The following is a 24,858-nucleotide window of genomic DNA, read 5'->3' as shown; positions in this document are numbered from 1 at the left end:
ATAATGAGAGATAGAGGGAGAGTGTTACTGCACTGAGTCAAAGTACTCCCAAAAGTGCTATTCCGCCATACATTATAGTTACCCTTTTTAACCTGCTTTTAAAAGCACCACATTTTATTTTGTGCCACCATATTTGATCATATAACTACTTGTTTTAAATGAGGAAAACGTTGATGTGTTTGGTCATTTCTAACTTCATCTCTGTTTGGTACCATTGGATGAACTGGGCTAAGCTAAGTGCTACCAAAGTCTCGTCGCGCGCCACAGTGCTTAAGTGCACGCACTAAGATTAATATGACAAAACGATGGAGTATCCCTTTAAGGACCTTTGGCGACTGCAACAAGCTCCGATATGAATGCCATCCAAGAGTTTTGTAGCAGACCATGAAAATCTGTATGTGACAGCAAAATGCCCCAAAATCCAATCTGCAACCAGTCACAACCTGCAGGCCATGAGACTCAAACCTGCAACTCTCGGTTTACAAGCCCAACTCTCTTACAACTAGGCTACGACTGCCCCTGCCTCCGTTGTATCCCTAATACTATAAGTAATGCATTGTTATTAACAGATTAACACCCATTCATTAACTACAGTCCATGCTAAAAAGTTTTATAGTTTTGTGTTTTTGCGCATTTTATCCTTTTTAGAATCATAAAGCCACAATTTACCATCATTAAGGTTCATCATCTCTATGAAGGTGTGTTCAGTAAGCGCCATGAGATGTTAAGATTATGCTTTTAGGGGTCATTTCTATAGTTTTAAACTAGGAAATGTGTTTTGAAAGAGTTGAGTCTCTTAAACCACGATGAAGAGTGTTGATGTGTTTCTCTGAGCATGAATCAAGGAATGGTTGGTGATAGTTGTCACAAATCATTGCTATTGATGAATGTTCTTTAATCCTAATAAGCTTAAAGAAAAGAAATGCATGATCTGAGTGGTTTTGTTATTTGAGATTGGAAAGAAAGAATGTGATAAAGATTTTTTCATTTCTATAAACAAAAATTAATATGCGTCTTTTTTTTCTTGTCATCATGTGACAGTGCAGATACTTCAACAAACATACTGATAGATTTTTGGTGGAGTACACTATTGGTGTTAGTTTTTTCAAGCTCACACTACAGTAACGAGAAACATGAATCACTTTGTTGTTCAAACTGCACAATGAGGTTTTATTCACTTTGTTGTCTTGGTTTATCTGCATGCATACTACAACACACTGCTGACGAGGTGCAGATACTACAAAACACTCCATAAAGAGGCGTTCCCGAACATCAGTGAAAACATCTTTTCACATAAGTTCTGGAGAGAAATTTCATTGATCAGTGCGTTCACACTAGATGTGGAAGAGGCGGCAGTGCGAGTGATTTACATGTTAAGTCAATGCAAAGATGCGAATAGGCATGTAGGCATCCTGCGGCGCGGTACACACAAATGGCGCGGGAAACGCGCAAGTTGAAAAATCTGAACTTTGGCAGATATTTGTCCCTCGTTAACCAAACAAGAGCTTGATCTAGTAGTGATGTGATTACAGGAAGCAAGCGGAGTCACTACAGCCCCTCCAATGACACGAATTTCTGTGTGAATGTTTCGAATGACTAGAATTTCAAGTGCGGCTTTCACGTGTGAATGAAGCGAGTAAACTCAAAATTATTAATAGCACATTTTTGCCATCCTTTACCGCGTTTGTTGTGAACGCAGTTATAGTTTTGTGTTTCTGAGCATTTTGTCCCTCTCAGAATCAGCTGTTCTCCCGTAGTAGATGGTTACAGTAGAACGTCGCAAAGTAGCAGTTAAATTCACGCATGTGCAATACAACACCAGAATTCCATTGCCGTTCCACCAGAGGCTGCTGCTTAAAGTCCCTAATGAGAGGTAGAGGGAGAGTGTTACTGCGCCGAGTCGAAGTACTCCCAAAAGTGCTATTCCGCCATACATTATGGTTACCCTTTTTAACCCGCTTTTAAAAGCACCATGTTTTATTTTGTGCCACCATATTTGGTCGTATAACTACTCATTTTAAATAAGGAAAACGTTGATGTGTTTGGTCATTTCTAATTTGATCTCTGTTTGGTACCATTGAATGAACTGGGCTAAGCTATAAGTGCTACCAAAGTCTCGTCGCGCACCACAGTGCACGTCCTGATTTTGCAGAGTTCGACGTGTCCCTGGGTCAACAAGGGAGGGGCTTCGAAAAAAACCTTTCAACCAATCAGCATGTTCTGAGGGCAGAAAAAATATGATTGGTTCACAAAAATGACCAATCAATGTGCTCGTTACTGGTTTAAGCCCTCAACGTAGCCTTCAAGGCAGCTTCTGCAGTGAAACAGTTTGAGCTCACCGTTGGTCAGGTGAGTAGCGCAGATATGGTAAGACAGGAAAGAGACTGTTTTTTAATTCAGCTCGAAATGTTTCGAGCATTTAAGGGACGTGTTTACGCGTTCACACGTGTCCCTGGCACGACTTTCTTTTTCGTGCCAGTTTCACGTATTGGTTATTCAGTTTTTTTTCCTATTTTCTTACCATTGTTGCTTGGGATTGGGGTTAGAACAACTTTCTGTTACATACAATGAAATCCTCACCCTAACCCAACTCTAACCCCAACTCCAAGCAAAAACAGTTTAAATTTACGACAGACAAATGTACAAACCAGTATTTAAATGACATTCTAACCCAAACCCATCCTTATCCTCGTGCGATAACAGTTTAAAAATCTGCTGAAAACCACAAATCTAACCCCAATCCCAAGCAACAATGGTTTGAAAAAAGGAAAAAAACTGAATAACCAATATGTGAAACTGGCACGAAAAAGAAAGTCGTGCCACGGACACGTGTGAACGCGTAAACGCGTCACTTAAATGCTCGAAACATTTCGAGCTGAATTCCAAAACAGTCTCTTTCCTGTCTTACCATATCTGCGCTACTCACCTGACCAACGGTGAGCTCAAACTGCTTCACTGCAGAAGCTGCCTTGAAGGCAACGTTGAGGGCTTAAACCAGTAACGAGCACATTGATTGGTCATTTTTGTTAACCAATCATATTTTTTCTGCCCTCAGAACATGCTGATTGGTTGAAAGGTTTTTTCGAAGCCCCTCCCTTGTTGACCCAGGGACATGTCGAACTCTGCAAAATCAGGTCGTACCGCCACAGTGCTTAAGTGCACGCACTAAGATGATAGAGGTATGTATCAACTCTTCTTAGTTGAGGTAATAACATAGTTTAATATAACAAAACGATGGAGTATCCCTTTAAGGACCTTTGGCGACTGCAACAAGCTCCGATTTGAACGCCATCCAAGAGTTTTGTAGCAGACCATGAAAATCTGTATGTGACAGCAAAATGCCCCAAAATCCAATCTGCAACCAGTCACAACCTGCAGGCCATGAGACTCAAACCTGCAACTCTCGGTTTACAAGCCCAACTCTCTTACAACTAGGCTACGACTGCCCCTGCCTCCGTTGTATCCCTAATACTATAAATAATGCATTGTTATTAACAGATTAACACAAATCCATTCATTAACTACTGTCCATGCTAAAAAGTTTTATAGTTTTGTGTTTTTGCGCATTTTATCCTTCTCAGAATCATAAAGCCACAACTTACCATCATTAAGGTTCATCGTCTCTATGAAGGTGTGTTCAGTAAGCGCCATGAGATGTTAAGACTATGCTTTTAGGGGTCATTTCTATAGTTTTAAACTAGGAAATGTGTTTTGAAAGAGTTGAGTCTCTTAAACCACGATGAAGAGTGTTGATGTGTTTCTCTGAGCATGAATCAAGTAATGGTTGGTGATCGTTATCACAGGTCATTGCTATTGATGAATGTTCTTTAATCCTAATAAGCTTAAAGAAAAGAAATGCATGTTCTGAGTGGTTTTGTTATTTGAGATTGGAAAGAAAGAATGTGATAAAGATTTTTTCATTTCTATAAACAAAAATTAATATGCGTCTTTTTTTTCTTGTCATCATGTGACAGTGCAGTTACTTCAACAAACATACTGATAGATTTTTGGTGGAGTACACTATTGGTGTTAGTTTTTTCAAGCTCACACTACAGTAACGAAAAACATGAATCACTTTGTTGTTCAAACTGCACAATGAGGTTTTATTCACTTTGTTGTCTTGGTTTATCTGCATGCAAACTACAACACACTTCTGACGAGGTGCAGATACTACAAAACACTCCATAAAGAGGCGTTCCCGAACATCAGTGAAAACATCTTTTCACATAAGTTCTGGAGAGAAATTTCATTGATCAGTGCGTTCACACTAGATGTGGAAGAGGCGGCAGTGCGAGTGATTTACATGTTAAGTCAATGCAAAGATGCGAATAGGCATGTAGGCATCCTGCGGCGCGGTACACACAAATGGCGCGGGAAACGCGCAAGTTGAAAAATCTGAACTTTGGCAGATATTTGTCCCTCGTTAACCAAACAAGAGCTTGATCTAGTAGTGATGTGATTACAGGAAGCAAGCGGAGTCACTACAGCCCCTCCAATGACACGAATTTCTGTGTGAATGTTTCGAATGACTAGAATTTCAAGTGCGGCTTTCACGTGTGAATGAAGCGAGTAAACTCAAAACTATTAATAGCACATTTTTGCCATCCTTTACCGCGTTTGTTGTGAACGCAGTTATAGTTTTGTGTTTCTGAGCATTTTGTCCCTCTCAGAATCAACTGTTCTCCTGTAGTAGATGGTTACAGTAGAACGTTGCAAAGTAGCAGTTAAATTCACGCATGTGCAATACAACACCAGAATTCCATTGCCGTTCCACCAGAGGCTGCTGCTTAAAGTCCCTAATGAGAGGTAGAGGGAGAGTGTTACTGCGCCGAGTCGAAGTACTCCCAAAAGTGCTATTCTGCCATACATTATGGTTACCCTTTTTAACCCGCTTTTAAAAGCACCATGTTTTATTTTGTGCCACCATATTTGGTCGTATAACTACTCGTTTTAAATAAGGAAAACGTTGATGTGTTTGGTCATTTCTAATTGGATCTCTGTTTGGTACCATTGAATGAACTGGGCTAAGCTAAGTGCTACTAAAGTCTCGTCGCACGCCACAGTGCTTAAGTGCACGCACTAAGATGATAGAGGTATGTATCAACTCTTCTTAGTTGAGGTAATAACATAGTTTAATATAACAAAACGATGGAGTATCCCTTTAAGGACCTTTGGCGACTGCAACAAGCCCCGATTTGAACGCCATCCAAGAGTTTTGTAGCAGACCATGAAAATCTGTATGTGACAGCAAAATGCCCCAAAATCCAATGTGCAATCAGTCGCAACCTGCAGGCCGTGAGACTCAAACCTGCAACTCTTGGGTTACAAGCTCAACTCTCTTACAACTAGGCTACAACTGCCCCTGCCTCCGATGTATCCCTAATACTATAAGTAATGCATTGTTATTAACAGATTAACACAAATCCATTCATTAACTACAGTCCATGCTAAAAGGATTTACAGATTTGTGTTTTTGCGCATTTTATCCCTCTTAGAATTATTAAGCCACAACTTACCATCATTAAGGTTCATCGTCTCTATGAAGGTGTGTTTGGTAAGCGCCATGAGATGTTAAGATTATGCTTTCAGGGGTCATTTCTATAGTTTTAAACTAGGAAATGTGTTTTGAGAGAGTTGAGTCTCTTAAACCGTGATGAAGAGTGTTGATGTGTTTCTCTGAGCATGAATCAAAGAATGGTTGGTGATAGTTGTCACAGATCATTGCTATTGATGAATGTTCTTTAATCCTTATAAATTTAAAGAAGAGAAATGCATGATCTGAGTGGGTTTGTTATTTGAGATTGGAAGGAAAGAATGTGATAAAGGTTATTTCATTTCTGTAAACAAACATTAATATGCATCTTTTTTTCTTGTTGTCATGTGACAGTGCACCTACTTTAACAAACTGACAGATGTTTGGTAGAGTACAATATTGGTGTTAATATTTTCAAGCTCGCACTACAGTAATGAAAAACCTGAATAACTTTGTTGCTCAAACTGCGCAATGAGGTTTTATTCACTTTGTTGTCTTGGTTTATCTGTATGCATACTACAACACACTGCTGACGAGGTGCAGATACTACAAAACACTCCATAAAGAGGCGTTCCCGAACATCAGTGAAAACACATCTTTTCACATAAGTTCTGGAGAAATTTTTCATTGATCAGTGCCTTCACACTAGATGTGGAAGAAGCGGCAGTGCGAGTGATTTACATGTTAAGACAATGCAAAGATGCGAATAGGCATGTAGGCATCCTGCGGCGCGGTACACACGAATGGCGCGGGAAACGTGCAAGTTGAAAAATCTGAACTTTGGCAGATATTCGTCCCACGTTAACCAAACAAGAGCTTGTTCTAGTAGTGATGTGATTACAGGAAGCGAGAGGAGGCACTACAGCCCCTCCAAAGACAAGAATTTCTGTGTGAATGTTTCGAATGACTAGAATTTCAAGTGCGGCTTTCACGCGTGAATGAAGCGAGTAAACTCAAAATTATTAATAACACATTTTTGCCATCCTTTACCGCGTTTGTTGTGAACGCAGTTATAGTTTTGTGTTTCTGAGCATTTTGTCCCTCTCAGAATCATAAAGCCACAACTTACCGCCATTGAGGTTTATCGTCTCTATGAAGGTCTGTTGGGTAAGCACCATGAGACGTCAAGACTATTCTTTCAGGGATCATTTCTATAGTTTTAAACTAGGAAATGTGTTTCGAAAGAGTTGGGTCTCTTGAACCACGATGAAGAGTGTTGATGTGTTTCTCTTAGCATGAATCAAGGAATGGTTGGTGATAGTTGTCACAGATCATTGCTATTGATGAATGTTCTTTAATCCTAATAAGCTTAAAGAAGAGAAATGCATGATCTGAGTGGGTTTGTTTATCAAGATTAAGAGATACATTGTTATGAAAATTATTTCATTTTCTTAAACAAAATCCCCAAAATTACACAGAATCGATCACAGCTGTGTAAACAATGTGGCGATTGTTGATTGGGTGAGTCATACCAGGAAGAGTGGTATAAAAAGGAGAGTGAAGATACAGGAAGTACGTTGTTGTATTGGGATGAACGTTGCAAGTGCATGCTGGGTTATGATACGAGTGTGGGAAAAGGCACTGTTTGGAGTTGTCTCAGAGATCTGTTGAGAGAGAGAGAGTCAAAATCCAACGGAGGGTGAGAAAGGAACTTACTGAAGCAAGTCGATATATTCATTGTTGTCTGTGTTTACAAGAAGGTCTGGGCGAGTCACATTGGTGGAGTTGGATGCATTGTGGATTCCCTAGAGGAAAAGGAACAAGAGGACAGATCGATTAATGATAAAAAAGTCGTGAGTACCATTTAGCAACAAGCCTGTGATTTATTGACATAACCAAGGAAAAGTGTTACCTGTTCATAGCGGCCCCAACGTGTGTGTGTGTGTGTGACGGGTGGGTGAGCCGGAGTACGTGAACTGTACTGACGCTGTGTGGTGAAGCTGCTACGATTTGGTTCGAACATCGCTCGTCGTAGCGATTCAGATCCCCCCCAGAGCCGGTCTAGCCAGGAGAGGAGTACGGACCCTAAATATTCACTGGAGTGTGTGCTGTGCAGCATGTGAGTGACTTATTTGATTTGAGTACACCTGAAGATTTTGCAGTGTTGTACCGTGTCCTTGTTGTCTGTACTCACCCCAGGAAGGATCAGGCCTCTGTGGAGACCAACGGGAGCTGCCGAGACGGTGGACGTCCAACCTAATAACTACGCGACACTACCCTAGCCAGCAGGAGTCCAATGGATCCATTAAGCGAGGTACTGTGGGCAACATTGTAACCAAACTTGAACACGTAACGTCAGAAGAGGTGTTGGGAGTATTAAATAATCTTGGCGGCTGTGTATACTCTGTGTGTGTGGTGGTGTACGTCGAGCACTTACCTTATCGTCTAGATCTTCGTCTGTCCACAGGAGGAAGCGAAGAGGACGTGTTGGTCCGGGAAGACGGATGTGTGCTCACTGTGCCATTCTGAACCCCACCCCCGACGGGACGTTGTCTCATCGGTCACAGTTGGAGGCCGATAAAAGCCCCCCCTCTCTTTGCCCGTGCATGACGCTGGAGGTGACGTATGGTTCTTACTATTGTTGACCTCCAGTACCCAGCTAAAGCTAAATTTATCCCACGAAGGCTCGTAGACCCAGAGAAAACCTGTAGAGATAAATACTTACTCTGTATCGAGCTAAAGCTATACCCACTCTACACAGACTTGTAGACCCAGAGGAAACCTGTAGAGAGAAATACTCACCCTGTATTGAGCTAAAGCTATACCCACTCTACACAGACTCGTAGACCCAGAGAAAACCTGTAGAGAGAAATACTTACCCTGTATCGAGCTAAAGCTATACCCACTCTACACAGACTCGTAGACCCAGAGAAAACCTGTAGAGAGAGATACTCACCCTGTATCGAGCTAAAGCTATACCCACTCTACACAGACTCGTAGACCCAGAGAAAACCTGTAGAGAGAAATACTTACCCTGTATCGAGCTAAAGGTATACCCACTCTACACAGACTCGTAGACCCAGAGGAAACCTGTAGAGAGAAATACTCACCCTGTATCGAGCTAAAGCTATACCCACTCTACACAGACTCGCAGACCCAGAGAAAACCTGTAGAGAGAGATACTTACCTTGAACCAAGCTAAAGCTAATCCTACCCCACGCCGACTCGTAAGCCCAGAGGAAACCTGTAGGAGAGAAATACTTACCTTGAACCAAGCTAAAGCTAAACCTACCCCATGCTGACTCGTAAGCCCAGAGGAAACCTGTAGGAGAGAAATACTTACCTTGAACCAAGCTAAAGCTAAACCTACCCCACGCCGACTCGTAAGCCCAGAGGAAACCTGTAGGAGAGAAATACTTATTTTGAACCAAGTTAAAGCTAACCTCGCCCCACGAAGACTCGTAGCTCAGAGAGACCTCTTGGAAAAGTGTGATACCTACCTGTATTAAGCATAGTTGAGTCCAACCCACGAAGACCCCGGAACACGGGAGCCTGGTCGTGAAGAAACAAAAAGGATTGGAGTTAGGTAGTTGTTCTCTGCCTTCCCTGATACTTACATTGTGTTTATTTTGCCCTCAGGAGGAGAGAGGAGTGCCACGAGGTCAACAGAAATGCAGGAGGTGGGCCGTAGACGACGGAGCTCCATCCAGTTCTTTCCCTGCTGTCCCTTGCCAGTGCTGGCCGGATTTCCCTTCGCCATCCCCCTCTGGCCCCCTAGCTCCCCCCTGAGGGAAAGAAGAAGCCTCATTTTTGATTTCCCTTTCCCGCTTCCCCCTTCATTTTAAATAATTTAAATAAAGATTATATTTTATTGTACTTATCTCTCGCTTGTTTGGTCATTGGGGTGCTTTTGGGACCTCCTCGAGGTGGAACTTAGGGAGGGGCGTGACACACAAAGTCTGTGGTCCGCTCCGAACTGTGACATATCAACTCTTCTTAGTTACAGTCCATGCTAAAAAGTTTTGTGTTTCTCCGCATTTTATCCCTCTCAGAATCATAAAGCCACAACTTACCATCATTAAGGTTCATCGTCTCTATGAAGGTGTGTTCAGTAAGCGCCATGAGATGTTAAGACTATGCTTTCAGGGGTCATTTCTAAAGTTTTATACTAGGAAATGTGTTTTGAAAGAGTTGAGTCTCTTAAACCATGATGAAGAGTGTTGATGTGTTTCTCTGAGCATGAATCAAGTAATGGTTGGTGATCGTTATCACAGATCATTGCTATTGATGAATGTTCTTTAATCCTAATAAGATTAAAGAAAAGAAATGCATGATCTGAGTGGTTTTGTTATTTGAGATTGGAAAGAAAGGATGTGATAAAGATTTTTTCATTTCTATAAACAAAAATTAATATGTATCTTCTTTTTCTTGTCATCATGTGACAGTGCAGTTACTTCAACAAACATACTGATAGATTTTTGGTGGAGTACACTATTGGTGTTAGTTTTTTCAAGCTCACACTACAGTAATGAAAAACCTGAATAACTTTGTTGCTCAAACTGCGCAATGAGGTTTTATTCACGTTGTTATCTTGGTTTATCTGCATGCATTCTACAACACACTGCTGACGAGGTGCAGATACTACAAAACACTCCATAAAGAGGTGTTCCCGAACATCAGTGAAAACACATCTTTTCACATAAGTTCTGGAGAGAAATTTCATTGATCAGTGCGTTCACACCAGACGTGGAATAGGTGGCAGTGCGAGTGATTTACATGTTAAGACAATGCAAAGATGCGAATAGGCATGTAGGCATCCTGCGGCGCGGTACACACGAATGGCGCGGAAAACGCGCAAGTTAAAAAATCTGAATTTTGGCAGATATTCGTCCCACGTTAACCAAACAAGAGCTTGTTCTAGTAGTGACGTGATTACAGGAAGCGAGCGGAGTCACTACAGCCCCTCCAATGACACGAATTTCCAGATGAATGTTTCGAATGACTAGAATTTCAAGTGCGGCTTTGACGCGTGAATGAAGCGAGTAAACTCAAAATTATTAATAGCACATTTTTGCCATGCTTTACCGCGTTTGTTGTGAACGCTGTTATAGTTTTGTGTTTCTGAGCATTTTGTCCCTCTCAGAATCATAAAGCCACAACTTACCGCCATTGAGGTTCATCGTCTCTCTGAAGGTCTGTTGGGTAAGCGCCATGAGATATCAAGACTATTCTTTCAGGGATCATTTCTGTAGTTTTAAACTAGGAAATGTGTTTCGAAAGAGTTGTGTCTCTTGAACCACGATGAAGAGTGTTGATGTGTTTCTCTGAGCATGAATCAAGGAATGGTTGGTGATAGTTGTCAAAGATTGTTGATATTGATGAATGTTCTTTAATCCTAATAAGCTTAAAGAAGAGAAATGCATGATCTGAGTGGGTTTGTTTATCACGATTAAGAGATAGATTGTTATGAAAATAATTTAATTTTCTTAAACAAAATTACTTTTGGGAGTACTTTGGCTTGTCTGAAAAATCTGCTCCTCTTCTTGCTTGCATAATGAGAGATAGAGGGAGAGTGTAACTGCACTGAGTCGAAGTACTCCCAAAAGTGCTATTCCGCCATACATTATAGTTACCCTTTTTAACCTGCTTTTAAAAGCACCACATTTTATTTTGTGCCACCATATTTGATCATATAACTACTTGTTTTAAATGAGGAAAACGTTAATGTGTTTGGTCATTTCTAACTTCATCTCTGTTTGGTACCATTGGATGAACTGGGCTAAGCTAAGTGCTACCAAAGTCTCGTCGCACGCCACAGTGCTTAAGTGCACGCACTAAGATTAATATGACAAAACGATGGAGTATCCCTTTAAGGACCTTTGGCGACTGCAACAAGCTCCGATATGATGTCCATCCAAGAATTTTGTAGCAGACCATGAAAATCTGTATGTGACAGCAAAATCCCCCAAAATCCAATGTGCAATCAGTCGCAACCTGCAGGCCGTGAGACTCAAACCTGCAACTCCTGGGTTACAAGCTCAACTCTCTTACAACTAGGCTACGACTGCCCCTGCCTCCGATGTATCCCTAATACTATAAGTAATGCATTGTTATTAACAGATTAACACAAATCCATTCATTAACTACTGTCCATGCTTAAAAGGATTTATAGTTTTGTGTTTTTGCGCATTTTATCCCTCTTAGAATCATTAAGCCACAACTTACCATCACTGAGGTTCATCGTCTCTATAAAGGTGTGTTTGGTAAGCGCCATGAGATGTTAAGATTATGCTTTCAGGGATAATTTTTATAGTTTTAAACTAGGAAATGTGTTTTGAAAGAGTTGAGTCTCTTAAGCCATGATGAAGAGTGTTGATGTGTTTCTCTAAGCATGAATCAAGGAATGGTTGGTGGTAGTTGTCACAGATCATTGCTATTGATGAATGTTCTTAAATCCTAATAAGCTTAAAGAAAAGAAATGCATGATCTGAGTGGTTTTGTTATTTGAGATTAGAAGGAAAGAATGTGATAAAGATTATTTCGTTTCTGTAAACAAACATTAATATGCATCTTCTTTTCTTGTTGTTATGTGACAGTGCACCTACTTTAACAAACTGACAGATTTTTGGTAGAGTACAATATTGGTGTTAATATTTTCAAGCTCACACTACAGTAATGAAAAACCTGAATAACTTTGTTGCTCAAACTGCGCAATGAGGTTTTATTCAATTGTTGTCTTGGTTTATCTGCATGCATACTACAACACACTGCTGACGAGGTGCACATACTACAAAACACTCCATAAAGAGGCGTTCTCGAAAATCAGTGAAAACACATATTTTCACATAAGTTCTGGAGAAAATTTTCATTGATCAGTGCGTTCACACCAGACGTGGAATAGGCGGCAGTGCGAGTGATTTACATGTTAAGACAATGCAAAGATGCGAATAGGCATGTAGGCATCCTACGGCGCGGTACACACGAATGGCGCGGAAAACGAGCGAGTTGAAAAATCTGAACTTTGGCAGATATTTGTCCCTCGTTAACCAAACAAGAGCTTGTTCTAGTAGTGATGTGATTACAGGAAGCAAGCGGAGTCACTACAGCCCCTCTAATGACACGAATTTCCACGTGAATGTTTCGAATGACTAGAATTTCAAGTGCGGCTTTGACGCGTGAATGAAGCGAGTAAACTCAAAATTATTAATACCACATTTTTGCCATCCTTTACCGCGTTTGTTGTGAATGCTGTTATAGTTTTTTGTTTCTGAGCATTTTGTCCCTCTCATAATCAAAAAGCCACAACTTACCGCCATTGAGGTTCATCGTCTCTCTGAAGGTCTGTTGGGTAAGCACCATGAGATATCAAGACTATTCTTTCAGGGATCATTTCTATAGTTTTCAACTAGGAAATGTGTTTCGAAAGAGTTGTGTCTCTTGAACCATGATGAAGAGTGTTGATGTGTTTCTCTAAGCATGAATCAAGGAATGGTTGGTGATAGTTGTCACAGATCATTGCTATTGATGAATGTTCTTTAAGCTTAAAGAAGAGAAATGCATGATCTGAGTGGGTTTGTTTATCAAGATTAAGAGATACATTGTTATGAAAATTATTTCATTTTCTTAAACAAAATCCCCAAAATTACACGGAATCAATCACAGCTGTGTAAACAATGTGGCGAGTGTTGATTGGGTGAGTCATGCCAGGAAGAGTGGTATAAAAAGGAGAGTGAAGATACAGGAAGTACGCTGTTGTGTTGGGACGAACGCTGCAAGTGCATGCTGGGTTATGATACGAGTGTGGGAAAAGGCACTGTTTGGAGTTGTCTCAGAGATCTGTTGAGAGAGAGAGAGAGAGAGAGAGAGTCAAAATCCAACGGAGGGTGAGAAAGGAACTTACTGAAGCAAGTCGATATATTCATTGTTGTCTGTGTTTACAAGAAGGTCTGGGCGAGTCACATTGGTGGAGTTGGATGCATTGTGGATTCCCTGGAGGAAAAGGAACAAGAGGACAGATCGATTAACGATATAAAAGTCGTGAGTACCATTTAGCAACAAGCCGGTGATTTATTGACATAACCAAGGAAAAGTGTTACCTGTTCATAGCGGCCCCACCGTGTGTGTGTGACGGGTGGGTGAGCCGGAGTACGTGAACTGTACTGACGCTGTGTGGTGAAGCTGCTACGATTTGGTTCGAACATCGCTCGGCGTAGCGATTCAGATCCCCCCAGAGCCGGTCTAGCCAGGAGAGGAGTACGGACCCTAAATATTCACTGGAGTGTGTGCTGTGCAGCATGTGAGTGACTTATTTGATTTGAGTAAACCTGAAGATTTTGCAGTGTTGTACCGTGTCCTTGTTGTCTGTACTCACCCCAGGAAGGATCAGGCCTCTGTGGAGACCAACGGGAGCTGCCGAGACGGTGGACGTCCAACCTAATACAGATGTGGCCTTTAAAAATGCGCGTCTCTGAGACCAGAATGCCGCGAGCACTTCCGAAATTCTGCGAGATCCCGCAGAAGGGGGGTTCGGTGGGGGACGCAGGAAATACAAAAACCTGTAGAGGGCAGTCGTGTTTCATGTAGGCCATACTGACGACAATTTGTGTGCTTGACTGCATGCTGAGCGTATACTGTATGATATTGAAGTAACATGACACGGAATTTCAGTGTTTAGGCATAGACTTTGATGTCATACAAATGCACGCTTTTTTGGCAAACATTTCGTTGGCGAAGTTTTCTTTGTCTGTTACATAAACAGTCACATATTCTTCATAACAATCCGACCCAAACGCGCATCATTTGTCTTATTTTTTTCCGTGTACTTACAGTACAAGAGACGTGATGTAGGATAACTGAGTCTTATAACAAAATAACTCGCGAAGACCTTTGAAGAGACCGAGCGCATTTACGCAATATCATTAACTAGTTTATCTAATTTTACATTTAGTTCATTTTTGCATCTGAACGTTTTAATAGCTTAACATGGTTGTGTTGCGCTTTTCTGCATTACCGAACAGTAGGAATATAAGTAGAAATATAAGAAAATATAAGGTAAGCGTGTTGTGTGTATTTCCTAATTATAAGCTTTTGGGAAATTGCTCCAAAACTAAACGTGAATAAAAACATAAAAAAGTCATTTAAATAAGCGAAAAATCTTTTTTATGAGCTCAAAATTTGGAATATAATGTGCTATTGCAAAAAATTGCCCATCTCTAATGAGAATATTCATCTTTAAAGTTGAAGAAACAAAAAAGTAATGTACTGATAAGCATTCGTCAAATATATATATATATATATATATGTATATATATTAGGGGTGGAACGGTACACACAAGTCCCGGTTCGGTTCGTACCTCGGTTCAGGCTTCACGGTTCGATTCACTTTCGGTACAATGGAGGAAAAAAGCAAAACAAAAATGAAGAAGGCATTTTTTTTAAGCTAATCTTAAAAGCATAGGTGTCCTTATCAGTGTTATTTTCAGATGTCATGAATATGAACTGAAATGCATTTAACATACTATCTCGTATTTCAAAAATATATACCACTTTAAGTAATCTTGTACTCATCTTTCATACAAATAGGGGTTCAAAATGTATTACAAGTGTTACCTAAATACATTTTTAAATTACATTTTGGCCTTATTTTATATTAATGTACTAAAGAACAAAAAATAGGCTTGTAGGATGAATTAATAGGTGTGTACGACTTCACGAGGCGCTGCAAGAAACGACAAGTGGATGACGTCAGAGTAACGCGAGAGCGATTTGAAATCAGCCTCCTCCGCAAGATTTCTCGCGGTACTCTGACGCTGATGGCGCTGCGTAAAGTTTAGCACACTTAAAAAACTGAAAGCAGCTGAACTCGACAGAACTGCCCTGCGTATGCCTGTTGTATATAGCAGGACAATTTATCTCCTACTTCTCAGCATGAGAAATACAAAGTGTGGCATTTGAACTGACTGAAATGCGTGTTTGTCAAGGTGAATGCGTGAGACTTGAGAGCCCTGATTAGATGTATTTCCACTAACATACCTAACAACTGCTGAACAACGCCGATGCAAAGTCCTCGTCTTTTCCACCACTCTCTCGCCTGTACTATTGTAACTGACTGGAAAACTGAAGCTTTGCCAAACTTGCGATCTTAAAGGGGCCGGCGGATCCTCACCACCATTTGCCATACTCGCTGTCGCTGCTATTTCACTCACTGGACCGTGAACCTGACAAAAAACTGCAGAGTGCCAGAATGTAGACGGTCTCTGATAGAGCGCATACATAGGCGGAGCTCGGCTGCATTGGCGCCAATCAGAGCTTCAGAGCTTAAAGCGGGGCAACAGATTAGCTGTCCATAAAGAACCCGCCTATCTAACAGTAGTTCAGCATTACATTAATTATTTTGCACGCAAGTTTTTTTTATTTTCATACCGTGTATTCTCCGTTTAAATTCATGCACCGAACCGTGACCCCCGTACCGATTCGGTTCGAAACGAATACATGTATTGTTCCGCCCCTAATATATATATATATATATATATATATATATATATATATATATATATATTAGGGATGTGCCCGAAGCCGAATGCGTTATTCGGAAGGGCACGGATAATGGCTTTAAAACGAATAACGAATTCATCCGAATAGCAGAAAAAATATTCGGCCAGACATAATCAAGTGTTTACAGCTAAATTTTAAAGCCCTTAAACCACGCATAATATGTGTGTTAAGTGAATGAGTGTAATCTATAAAATTACATTAATGACATTTTCTGCGCGTCCCTTATTTAGAAACTCGAGATGTTTTGGAATTAGTTTTAAAACGCTCCTAATATCAAGCTTCTTTTAATCCAACTGTAAAAAATTACCATTTTAGTTTATTTGTTTTATTTAATTACACAAGACCAGAAAACCTTGATAAAATGCTGCACTCTGATAATAAAATATTCGTTAATAACTCCGTGTCTCCTTGAATTCGGTCACAGATGATCTTTTAATTACTTCAAGTTAAAGCCAGCTTCATTGTCAATCTAGGTGAATATAAAATAAACAAATAAATATATAAAAATATGAAAATGTAACATTTTAAAAGCAAAATGTATACTGAAGATTATTATGACATGAATTGCAATTAACATAAAACAGTTAGTAAATAACAGCTGAAACATTTGAATTACATCTTTCTAATTACCTTGTTTAAAATAATTTGCTTGTTTTGAACTAAGTCAAAACTGACTTTTAAATAATAGAGCATACTGTTATTTGAAATTATAAACGAATATCTGATTATTTATTAATTTAGATGAAGATTTATGAGAAAGTTTTTTTAAACAATTCGTTCTGTTCGGGCAAATGCTGTAGGCTATGGACATATTTAATAATGAGCTTAACAAGTTTTTTGTAATGCTTAATATGCTTTCGTAAATTCTTGCCAAAACAGATTTTTTTTACTATTCTGTCAGTGCAGTTGCATGTCTGTGCGTTGCGTTTCGGATCTGTCAATCAGCGCGAGTCTTGTTGATCTTAATAACTTTTTAACATAAATCAGTCCCGAACTTTATCTCTCTTAATAACTTTTTAAACATCAAGCAAGTCCTGCATTTTATTTTCAAATTCCTGCATGTTTTTAAACCGAAACCAAGATGTCAGACATGACATGCATCTTAGTATTAATCATTTCACTCTCAGAAAACGTATTAGATGTTTAATTAATAGAGTATTTGAAAACATCCCACTCATTTAGACAGAATGGGTCACATATCTAATGTGCTGAAAGACACAATAAACGCTTAAAGGCCGGGATACACTGCACGATAATTGGCCGTCCCAGACGAAAGATTGCCATCGTGAAACTATCGTCGCGATTTCTGTGATCGTGGCTCTCCATCGGTGGTCCTATGTTGTACAGTGAGAGAGGTTCAAAGACGGCCGTTTTCCCGGTCTTGCGTCCAAAGATAGCCTACGATAGTTTTCTGGCAGTGTCAGAAATTCGGCATGATCACCGCACAGTGTGTTTGCTGCTACGACCTGCGCGCCGGTATTTGTTTACCACGAGCGCATGCTGGTGACGTTGCGCAACGTGTGACGCAGCCGCCGAAGCTTCCGTGTCATCATCGTACAGTCTACACGCCTCTCGTACCCGAGTTTAAACGATACATGTCGCACAGTGTGATAAGGTAATGATCTTATAAGAGGACAAAAATCCTGCAGTGTATTCCGGGCTTAAAGCGCTCTCAAGTTCAACGCAAATAGGCACAAGCTGTATGAGGGTTTGAAAATTAGAAGTTTGTTTTCCATGCCTATTATTAATGAGAATAAAGTTATTTGTCTTTTTGATAAAAAATGTGTAATATTATTTTTAATAAATATTTACAGTTATTTAAGTTATAATTATAATAAAAGCAAAAATTCATTTAAAATTGTAAAACATATTTAATGCTAACTTTACTTACAAATTCAGAAAATATTTTTTACAGTGTATAAATAAAACGACATGAAGGAAGTTCATTCCAAAATGTAATGCGTCTAGTAGCAGCTACCAGTGACACAGAAAGTCAAGAAATTAAAAACCACCCACCCCCAGGTCTGCCAATTCTTTGCCAACCCCCAATTCTATTCGCCTCTCAGCGAGCGAATCAAAAGAAAACTGGTTTTTCAAGTTTTGACCAGCGTGTGGCGTTTTAATTCCCAACCTTGCAGTTCCTTTGTTTAAACGCAAATCTAGGCCTACTACGCTGTAAGTTATTTTAAATGAATGTTTATAACTAAAATTAAGTGGATATCGGGTAACTTAATTTGACATATGTTGACAACAAGTTTCTGTAATAAATCAGTAAATCAATCATAAAATGTTTTGACAGTGCCGAATAAAATTCTTGTCAATTCAAACAAAGCTGAAAGGTGTATAAAACCGCTTGAATTAACAATATCTGAACTGTGCTCTTTTGCATACCTCTACTTTTCTCATGTCTTTCTTTATACCACATTTATCTCTTTAAAATATTGCTACTTTTAGAAATAATTTGTTTGCATTTTTTTGTATACTGCACACTTTATACACTTTATATTTTACCAAACCCTGTTGCTGAAGGAGACGGACCGGAGCTCCGGCAAGGTGTGTTGTGGACCCGAGGAGGCGGAGCTGTGCTCCGGCCCAATTTAACCTATCTTTCTGGTACTTCGGTATCCGTCCTCCTTTGCTGTCTGCCTGGTATGATTTTATTGGTCATCTAGGAATAATTTTCACTGTATTTTAACTAATGGGGCGCAGCGCAAACCCGTTGGCCTGTGACATCACACTACCGCGAGATCTATTCAAAGCATACTGTAGGCCTACTGTCTCGCGGTGCTGAGACGTCACATGCCGTCCGATCGGTCTGCGTGGCGCCGCAAGATCGTCAAACAAGCGCTGAGCATTGAGTCAAATAAGACAAGCGTCAGAAAATTACCGAGGTCCGGACGGCCATGCAGGGCCGCATTAATGCATGGGCTTACCTGGTCTTAAGCCCAGGGCCTCGGGCTGGGAAGGGCCCCGAGTTGCCGGAAAAAAATAACTGCCGCATTTTATAAAAAGTTGATACTCCCTTTAAAATTATGCTTAATCGCTTTGCTTTGAATGTCCGTGCGTGAATGCAGTTCCTGCGCAAGAAAATCTCTCACTTACTGTAGGCTACCCTGCAATCATTAGTGAGCTTTTTAAAATTTCTGACTGAAATATCCATTATTGCATTTCTGAAGGCAACACAGACAGCTTTCTGATAAAGTGACCAAAAGTGCCTTTCAAGTGATGAACAAAGACTAAACTGAGGATGCGTTTTTTCTTAATATGAAAGACAACGTGTATATAAACATTCATTAAATGATTCCTCGTAACATTTTAAAGCCAAGATGTACAGAACAGCACGCAAAGATATTACACAAAACATTTTTGATAACTAAATCTAATAAATAACAAATTAGATTCTGCCTCGGAAGCCACGGCTAAGTTCAGCGATCGTTTCATTTTGAGATTTAGCGTGGCAAGGAAATAAAAGACGAGAAATTACATATAATTTGTTACTGTAAATTATAAAAAACAAGCTTTATATACAATTACTTAAACGGTTCATTTATAACCAAAAAACACTGAAATTAAGGATTTTATAGACACTAGATATGCTTTATTATTTTGCACAGAAATATCTGATTGCTTACTTTCACTTTGATCATCTCTGTATTCACAAAAACGGCTTACCTGTTTTGTAGCTCAACTTTTGACAAGTTAAGCAACCTTTTTAAATACATTTTAAAACTTATACTTGTCGAAAAAATCAGTTTTTTGATGTTACGTTTATGGATGCATATCAATTAATCGCGATTAATCTATAGCAGAATAAAAGTTTTTGTTTACATCATATATTTGTGTGTACTGTGTATAATAACTTTGTATAGTTAAATGCACACACATGCATGTATATATTTAAGCAATGTTTACATGTGTATATACATTTGTATATTTATGTATAATTTATATTATATATAAATATAAATACTTAATATATAATTTTTTTTTTCTTAAAATTATACATACATGTGTGCATATTTATATATACATAATTATTATACACAGTTCACACACATATATGATGTAAACAAAAACTTTTATTCTGCTATAGATTAATCGCGATTAATTGATATGCATCCCTAGTTACGTTTGATGAATGCCTAAATATGATCACGCAGAGCACCTAGCACGTTCGGCTAAGTTGAATGTGACAGCATGCAACCGCGCAACATCGACACAACGAAAAGCAATCCAAAACTTTCAGAACTTAAATTAGATCAGAATTTACCTTTATAATAAATAAAAAATAAAAACAAAATAAAGTCAGAATCAATAGGTGCAGAACATGGGTGCAAAATGCCTAAATGCGCAGGGGAATAAAACCCACAAAAACACTAAATAATCTATAAATTAAATAAAAACAAGGAAATATTAAAATTAATTTTAAAATAACGAAAGTATAGAATTACTTGTTTTGTCTTTTTAATTGCAGAAACAAAGAGACTTTGCAATGGTTTCTGGATATGGACGTCTAGCCCTGTCACGGGATTTAGGCTATTAACAGACTTTAAAAATATTTATTGAAAGCTACTATATTATTTACTTAGTATTATCATAATAGGATGTATATTTTTTATATTGGGAGAAAGCTGGTAAATGTGAAATCAGATACTGTGCACTCTTATACAGCCAAAATTAAATGATCCTCAATTTTATAACACATCTGCGACAATTGACTGTGCAGTAGTCGAATCAGGCTTCTCCTGTCAAAGCATCGAAACTTAGACTATTCGGGTCACCTAGGACTATGTGCATATGTTATGCAGTGATATTTGTGTATATTGCGGGCATTCTGATATGGTTTTAATATTTTGTAATTCCATTTATTCCAGCAAAATAAAAGCCTGACAACTTGCACTTAGTGATTATAATAATTGTGTGAATGTATGCTGCAATTCTGGTGGATAAAGGGCCACACAAAATGATAAAGCCCAGGGGCCCCTTACAGTGTTAATGCGGCCCTGCGGCCATGCCCTTTGTTTTGCCCCAAAATGCAGACAAATAATGTTTTTAGTAAGGCATGTTTGTTAAAACAAATTTTATATTCTATTTAAACTAAGGCTTAAGGGCTCGTTATAGTCGTGCGTAGGTCCTACGGCGTAGCAGCGACGGCGTAGGTTCCGCGTCGGTTGTCATTTATACTTCTGCGTCGTCGTCCGCGTCGACGTGCAAACACACGCGCGACCGCTGGTAGGCAGTATCCACGCGTGTAACCACAGAAGCAGCACAAACGTGAAAGAAGAAGAAGCTTAGAAAGTTAACCCACAAACGAAGAAGAAACAGCAACTTGTTGTGTACAATTTGAGAAGACCAGCAATGATGGAAGTAAATAAACAGCGACTTTTGTTGCAGTTTGAGTTAAATCACTCCTCAACTTGGCTCATCTTTGTTTTCACCGTCACAAACGGAAATACCTATGACCCAGGTTTTTTTACCTGACGGGAGGGGTTCTGGTAGACCAATCACAGCGCTTGCGGTCCGCGTAGATCTGACGTGCTGTTAAATTTTTTGTGAGGTGCGCGTCAGGCTACGCAGAGCTACGCACAGGCTACGGATAGCCTACGCCGTAGCTACGGCGTAGAACCTACGCACGACTATAAATCGCCCTTTAGTCCTGGCTTACGCTTATAAAAAACCCTCCTACAGCTCCTGAGGGGGTGCTCTCACTATTCACATGTAAATAAAATGGTTAGAAACCGGTTTTTCTGTTTCTTATTGCAGGACTGTGCGGGGGGAGGGCATTCCGTTTTCATGTGGAGACACTTAACGAACACATTTGAAATACACCAAGTTCCAGATTACAACAAACACCAAAAACACATCACGTTTGGGAGCAGTGCATGTAGGCCCTACTTATTTGAGTATAATGGTACAGTATTGTGTTGGACACTATTTCAAATTGTCCTTTTCTCCACACAAATAAAACACTGATGTGCATGTCTATAGATCTTAGAGTCATTGCTATCATTTTCATTTTTGTGTTGGGTTTATTCCCTGACCAGACCTCGATCATTTTCTTACGCTCGTCTTATAATTTGACTCAACGCTCAGCGCTCGTGTGGCTTCTTGCTGCACCGCGCAGACCGATCGGCATGTAGCAGAGGTGGGACAAAGTCATTGTTATGCAAGTCACAAGTTTGCTCTAAGCAGACCTCTTGGTGATGTCAAAGTACCACGAGAGCGATTCAAAGCGGATTTCTCCACGTGATAACTGGAATCGCTCTCGCGGTACTTTGCTGTCACTCAGCTGTGGGTTTTTGTAGCGCCACACCAGTCTGCTCCCCAGTCACTTTCGCGCCGCTATAGTAATTTCATATGCCGATTGGATCGCACAGTTCGGCAGAAAGTCAAACACACCAAATATATAGCCTAATATGTATATGCATTTCAACCCGCTAAAGTAGCAAGTGTAGCATGCTAATGGAGCGGCGCGGCCGTGTGAATGTTTTGTGAAATGGGTCAGTTGCTGCTGATTCTTGCCATAGCTCCGTTGCCCAAATGCGCACGCATACGGTGTCATGTCATCATTGTGTACAAATAGTTAAAGGGTCTATTAAGTTTTAAGATAAAGTCAAAATGAAACCGAGATGACCAATAAAATCAAACCAGTCAGACAGAGGTGCAACACAGAGGTCAGATGCGCAGTTAGTGGTAGTGCAAGAAAGATGTAGCCTAAGTAATCAAAAGCTGACTATTATATACAGCAGTTTAATGACGAGAAATGTGAAACCGCAGTGACTGTCAAGGTGACAGGACAAGAAACATTACTGCAGCTGAGCACATATGGGTGTCCAGATTTAATGCGCTGCTTTCACTCCCTCCAGTAATTCACTTTCCGTTATTCAGCGTGTTTATTAACAAAATTCAACGCCACCCTTTAATTCTTGAAGATATGTTTTTTTACTGCATAATGATTAGATTCACCCCACTAAACACAGGACGTCGAATAGACGTGCAGATCGTGTCTATATTGGGTCCGTCGGTCCATGACCAATTCTGGACATCTATTCGACGTCCAAACTAGGTCCACTATTTGGACGTCCAACCATGACCCTACTTGGACGTCATATTTACGGGCAACATTTGACGTTTAAACTGGGTAATTTTTTGGACGTCATTTGGACGTCATATTTACGGGCAACATTTGACGTTTACACTGGGTAATTTTTTGGACGTCATTTGGACGTCATATTTACGGGCAACATTTGACGTTTGAACTGGGTAATTCTTTGGAGGTCATTTGGACGTCTATGACAGGCCTATGTCTGTATTACATGATTAGGCCTATAAAAAAAATTTTATTTACAAATATCAGCATTATTGTACCAACATGATTAATACTTACGAATAGTCTATATTATTTTATACAGTACTGTGTTTTCTGCTTTCTTTATTTATATACAAATTCATCTAAATGTACAATTAAAAATCTGTAATTAAATGCGTAGTTCGTTATATTACAATATATGATCATACTAACAATTTAAAGGGGACATATTATGAAAATCTGACTTTTTCCATGTTTAAGTGCTATAATTGTGTCCCCAGTGCTTCTATCAACCTAGAAAATGTTAAAAAGATCAACCCAATAACTTAGTTTTGGTAAACCATTTTCTGCAAGCATGTGAAAAAATAGGTCATTGTAATTTGGCCCTTATTGTGATGTCAGAATAAGGTAATACCGCCCCCTTTATCTGCGCTATCCAACCACAGCACAACCATTTAGTATGGAGAGAAAGAGAGAGAGATAAAATATTTGACAGCACAATAGAGTTTCAATTGCAACAAACCACCATCATTGTGATCAGTGGTTGCACTTCATCCGCTCATTTGCATTTTAAATGACACACCTAAAACGGCACACTTTTGCTCAGACCTATTTTAGACTTAGTTTACATCTTAAAAAAAATCTCATAATATGTCCCCTTTAACATGAAAATATTCTCACCTGATCTCATAATGTTGCGTTCGTGTTATGAATGCAATAAGTGTGCCTTATATACAAAATTGACATATGGCCTTGTGGCTGAGTGGTTAGCGAGATTGGCTTGTAATCCAGAGATTGGTGGTTTGAAACCCGCGGCCGGCAGGAAATGACTGAAGCGTTCGGTGTTGCAATGGATGGGTGAAGTGCAGAGACAATCATTTCTTTTCGCTTTTTTCATGTCTTTTTTCCTTACACGGAGATCCTACGGATGTAAACATTTAGACGTGCAGAAGACGTCGCAAAAAAGACGTCGCCTGGCGTTACAAAACAACCCCTTTTATGGACCGAATTCGGACGTCCAAAAATTACATGAAAAAGACGTCATTCTGACGTCACTTTGCGCAGTGGGTTCATAAACTCAATATTTCGGAGGTGTTTTTCGTCCGCAAAAGGTACAGTTTCTTTGTTCGCTATTTTATTAGATGTAGCCTACGTCTTAATAATAACATAAAAATATCTGTTCTGAGAAGAATTCCTCTTTCCATATGTAAAGCATTTTAGCGCAGTATAAATGTATTATATTGTTATTCTTAAAATATAAGAATACTACTATATTTTTACAACATTTTAAACTTTAAAACATGTCTTTTTTATACCACATTAATCTCTTTAAAATATTGATACTTTTTGAAAAACTGACAATTATAAATATTATGAACAAACAATGAAACGGTGTCAAAATTCCACAACACAAATAATTAAGATATTCATTGTAAATAGAGTCGCGTTTATTAGGCTCACACTAAATTATCTGTTGCACTTACTATAAATGCGCATTGCACGTACAGTCATCTTAATAGTT

General features: G+C 39.4%; 7 non-coding genes and 1 pseudogene across 7 annotated transcripts; all 8 read left to right on the top strand.

Annotated features, from left to right (window-relative positions):
- Positions 1-726: 726 nt before the first annotated feature.
- On the top strand, positions 727-940 carry LOC141369593 (small nucleolar RNA U3). Its single transcript, XR_012373390.1, has one exon. It is a non-coding gene; the product is annotated as a small nucleolar RNA U3 (small nucleolar RNA).
- A 2,719-nt stretch (positions 941-3,659) lies between these two features.
- Positions 3,660-3,873, top strand: LOC141369582 (small nucleolar RNA U3). Its single transcript, XR_012373379.1, has one exon. It is a non-coding gene; the product is annotated as a small nucleolar RNA U3 (small nucleolar RNA).
- Positions 3,874-5,573: 1,700 nt separating this feature from the next.
- LOC141369605 (small nucleolar RNA U3) lies at positions 5,574-5,787 on the top strand. The gene has a single exon (XR_012373401.1). It is a non-coding gene; the product is annotated as a small nucleolar RNA U3 (small nucleolar RNA).
- An 872-nt stretch (positions 5,788-6,659) lies between these two features.
- LOC141369596 (small nucleolar RNA U3) lies at positions 6,660-6,873 on the top strand. The gene has a single exon (XR_012373393.1). It is a non-coding gene; the product is annotated as a small nucleolar RNA U3 (small nucleolar RNA).
- A 2,730-nt stretch (positions 6,874-9,603) lies between these two features.
- LOC141369586 (small nucleolar RNA U3) lies at positions 9,604-9,817 on the top strand. Its single transcript, XR_012373383.1, has one exon. It is a non-coding gene; the product is annotated as a small nucleolar RNA U3 (small nucleolar RNA).
- An 877-nt stretch (positions 9,818-10,694) lies between these two features.
- On the top strand, positions 10,695-10,908 carry LOC141369609 (small nucleolar RNA U3). The gene has a single exon (XR_012373405.1). It is a non-coding gene; the product is annotated as a small nucleolar RNA U3 (small nucleolar RNA).
- An 847-nt stretch (positions 10,909-11,755) lies between these two features.
- On the top strand, positions 11,756-11,969 carry LOC141369616 (small nucleolar RNA U3). The gene has a single exon (XR_012373412.1). It is a non-coding gene; the product is annotated as a small nucleolar RNA U3 (small nucleolar RNA).
- Positions 11,970-12,840: 871 nt separating this feature from the next.
- On the top strand, positions 12,841-13,045 carry LOC141369604 (small nucleolar RNA U3; annotated as a pseudogene).
- Positions 13,046-24,858: the final 11,813 nt, after the last annotated feature.

Source organism: Misgurnus anguillicaudatus, chromosome 14 (genome assembly GCF_027580225.2).
Source record: "Misgurnus anguillicaudatus chromosome 14, ASM2758022v2, whole genome shotgun sequence".
Classification (NCBI taxonomy): domain Eukaryota; kingdom Metazoa; phylum Chordata; class Actinopteri; order Cypriniformes; family Cobitidae; genus Misgurnus; species Misgurnus anguillicaudatus.
The sequence above is the reverse complement of the archived record's forward strand: the minus strand, read 5'-3'. Positions and strand labels throughout refer to the sequence as shown.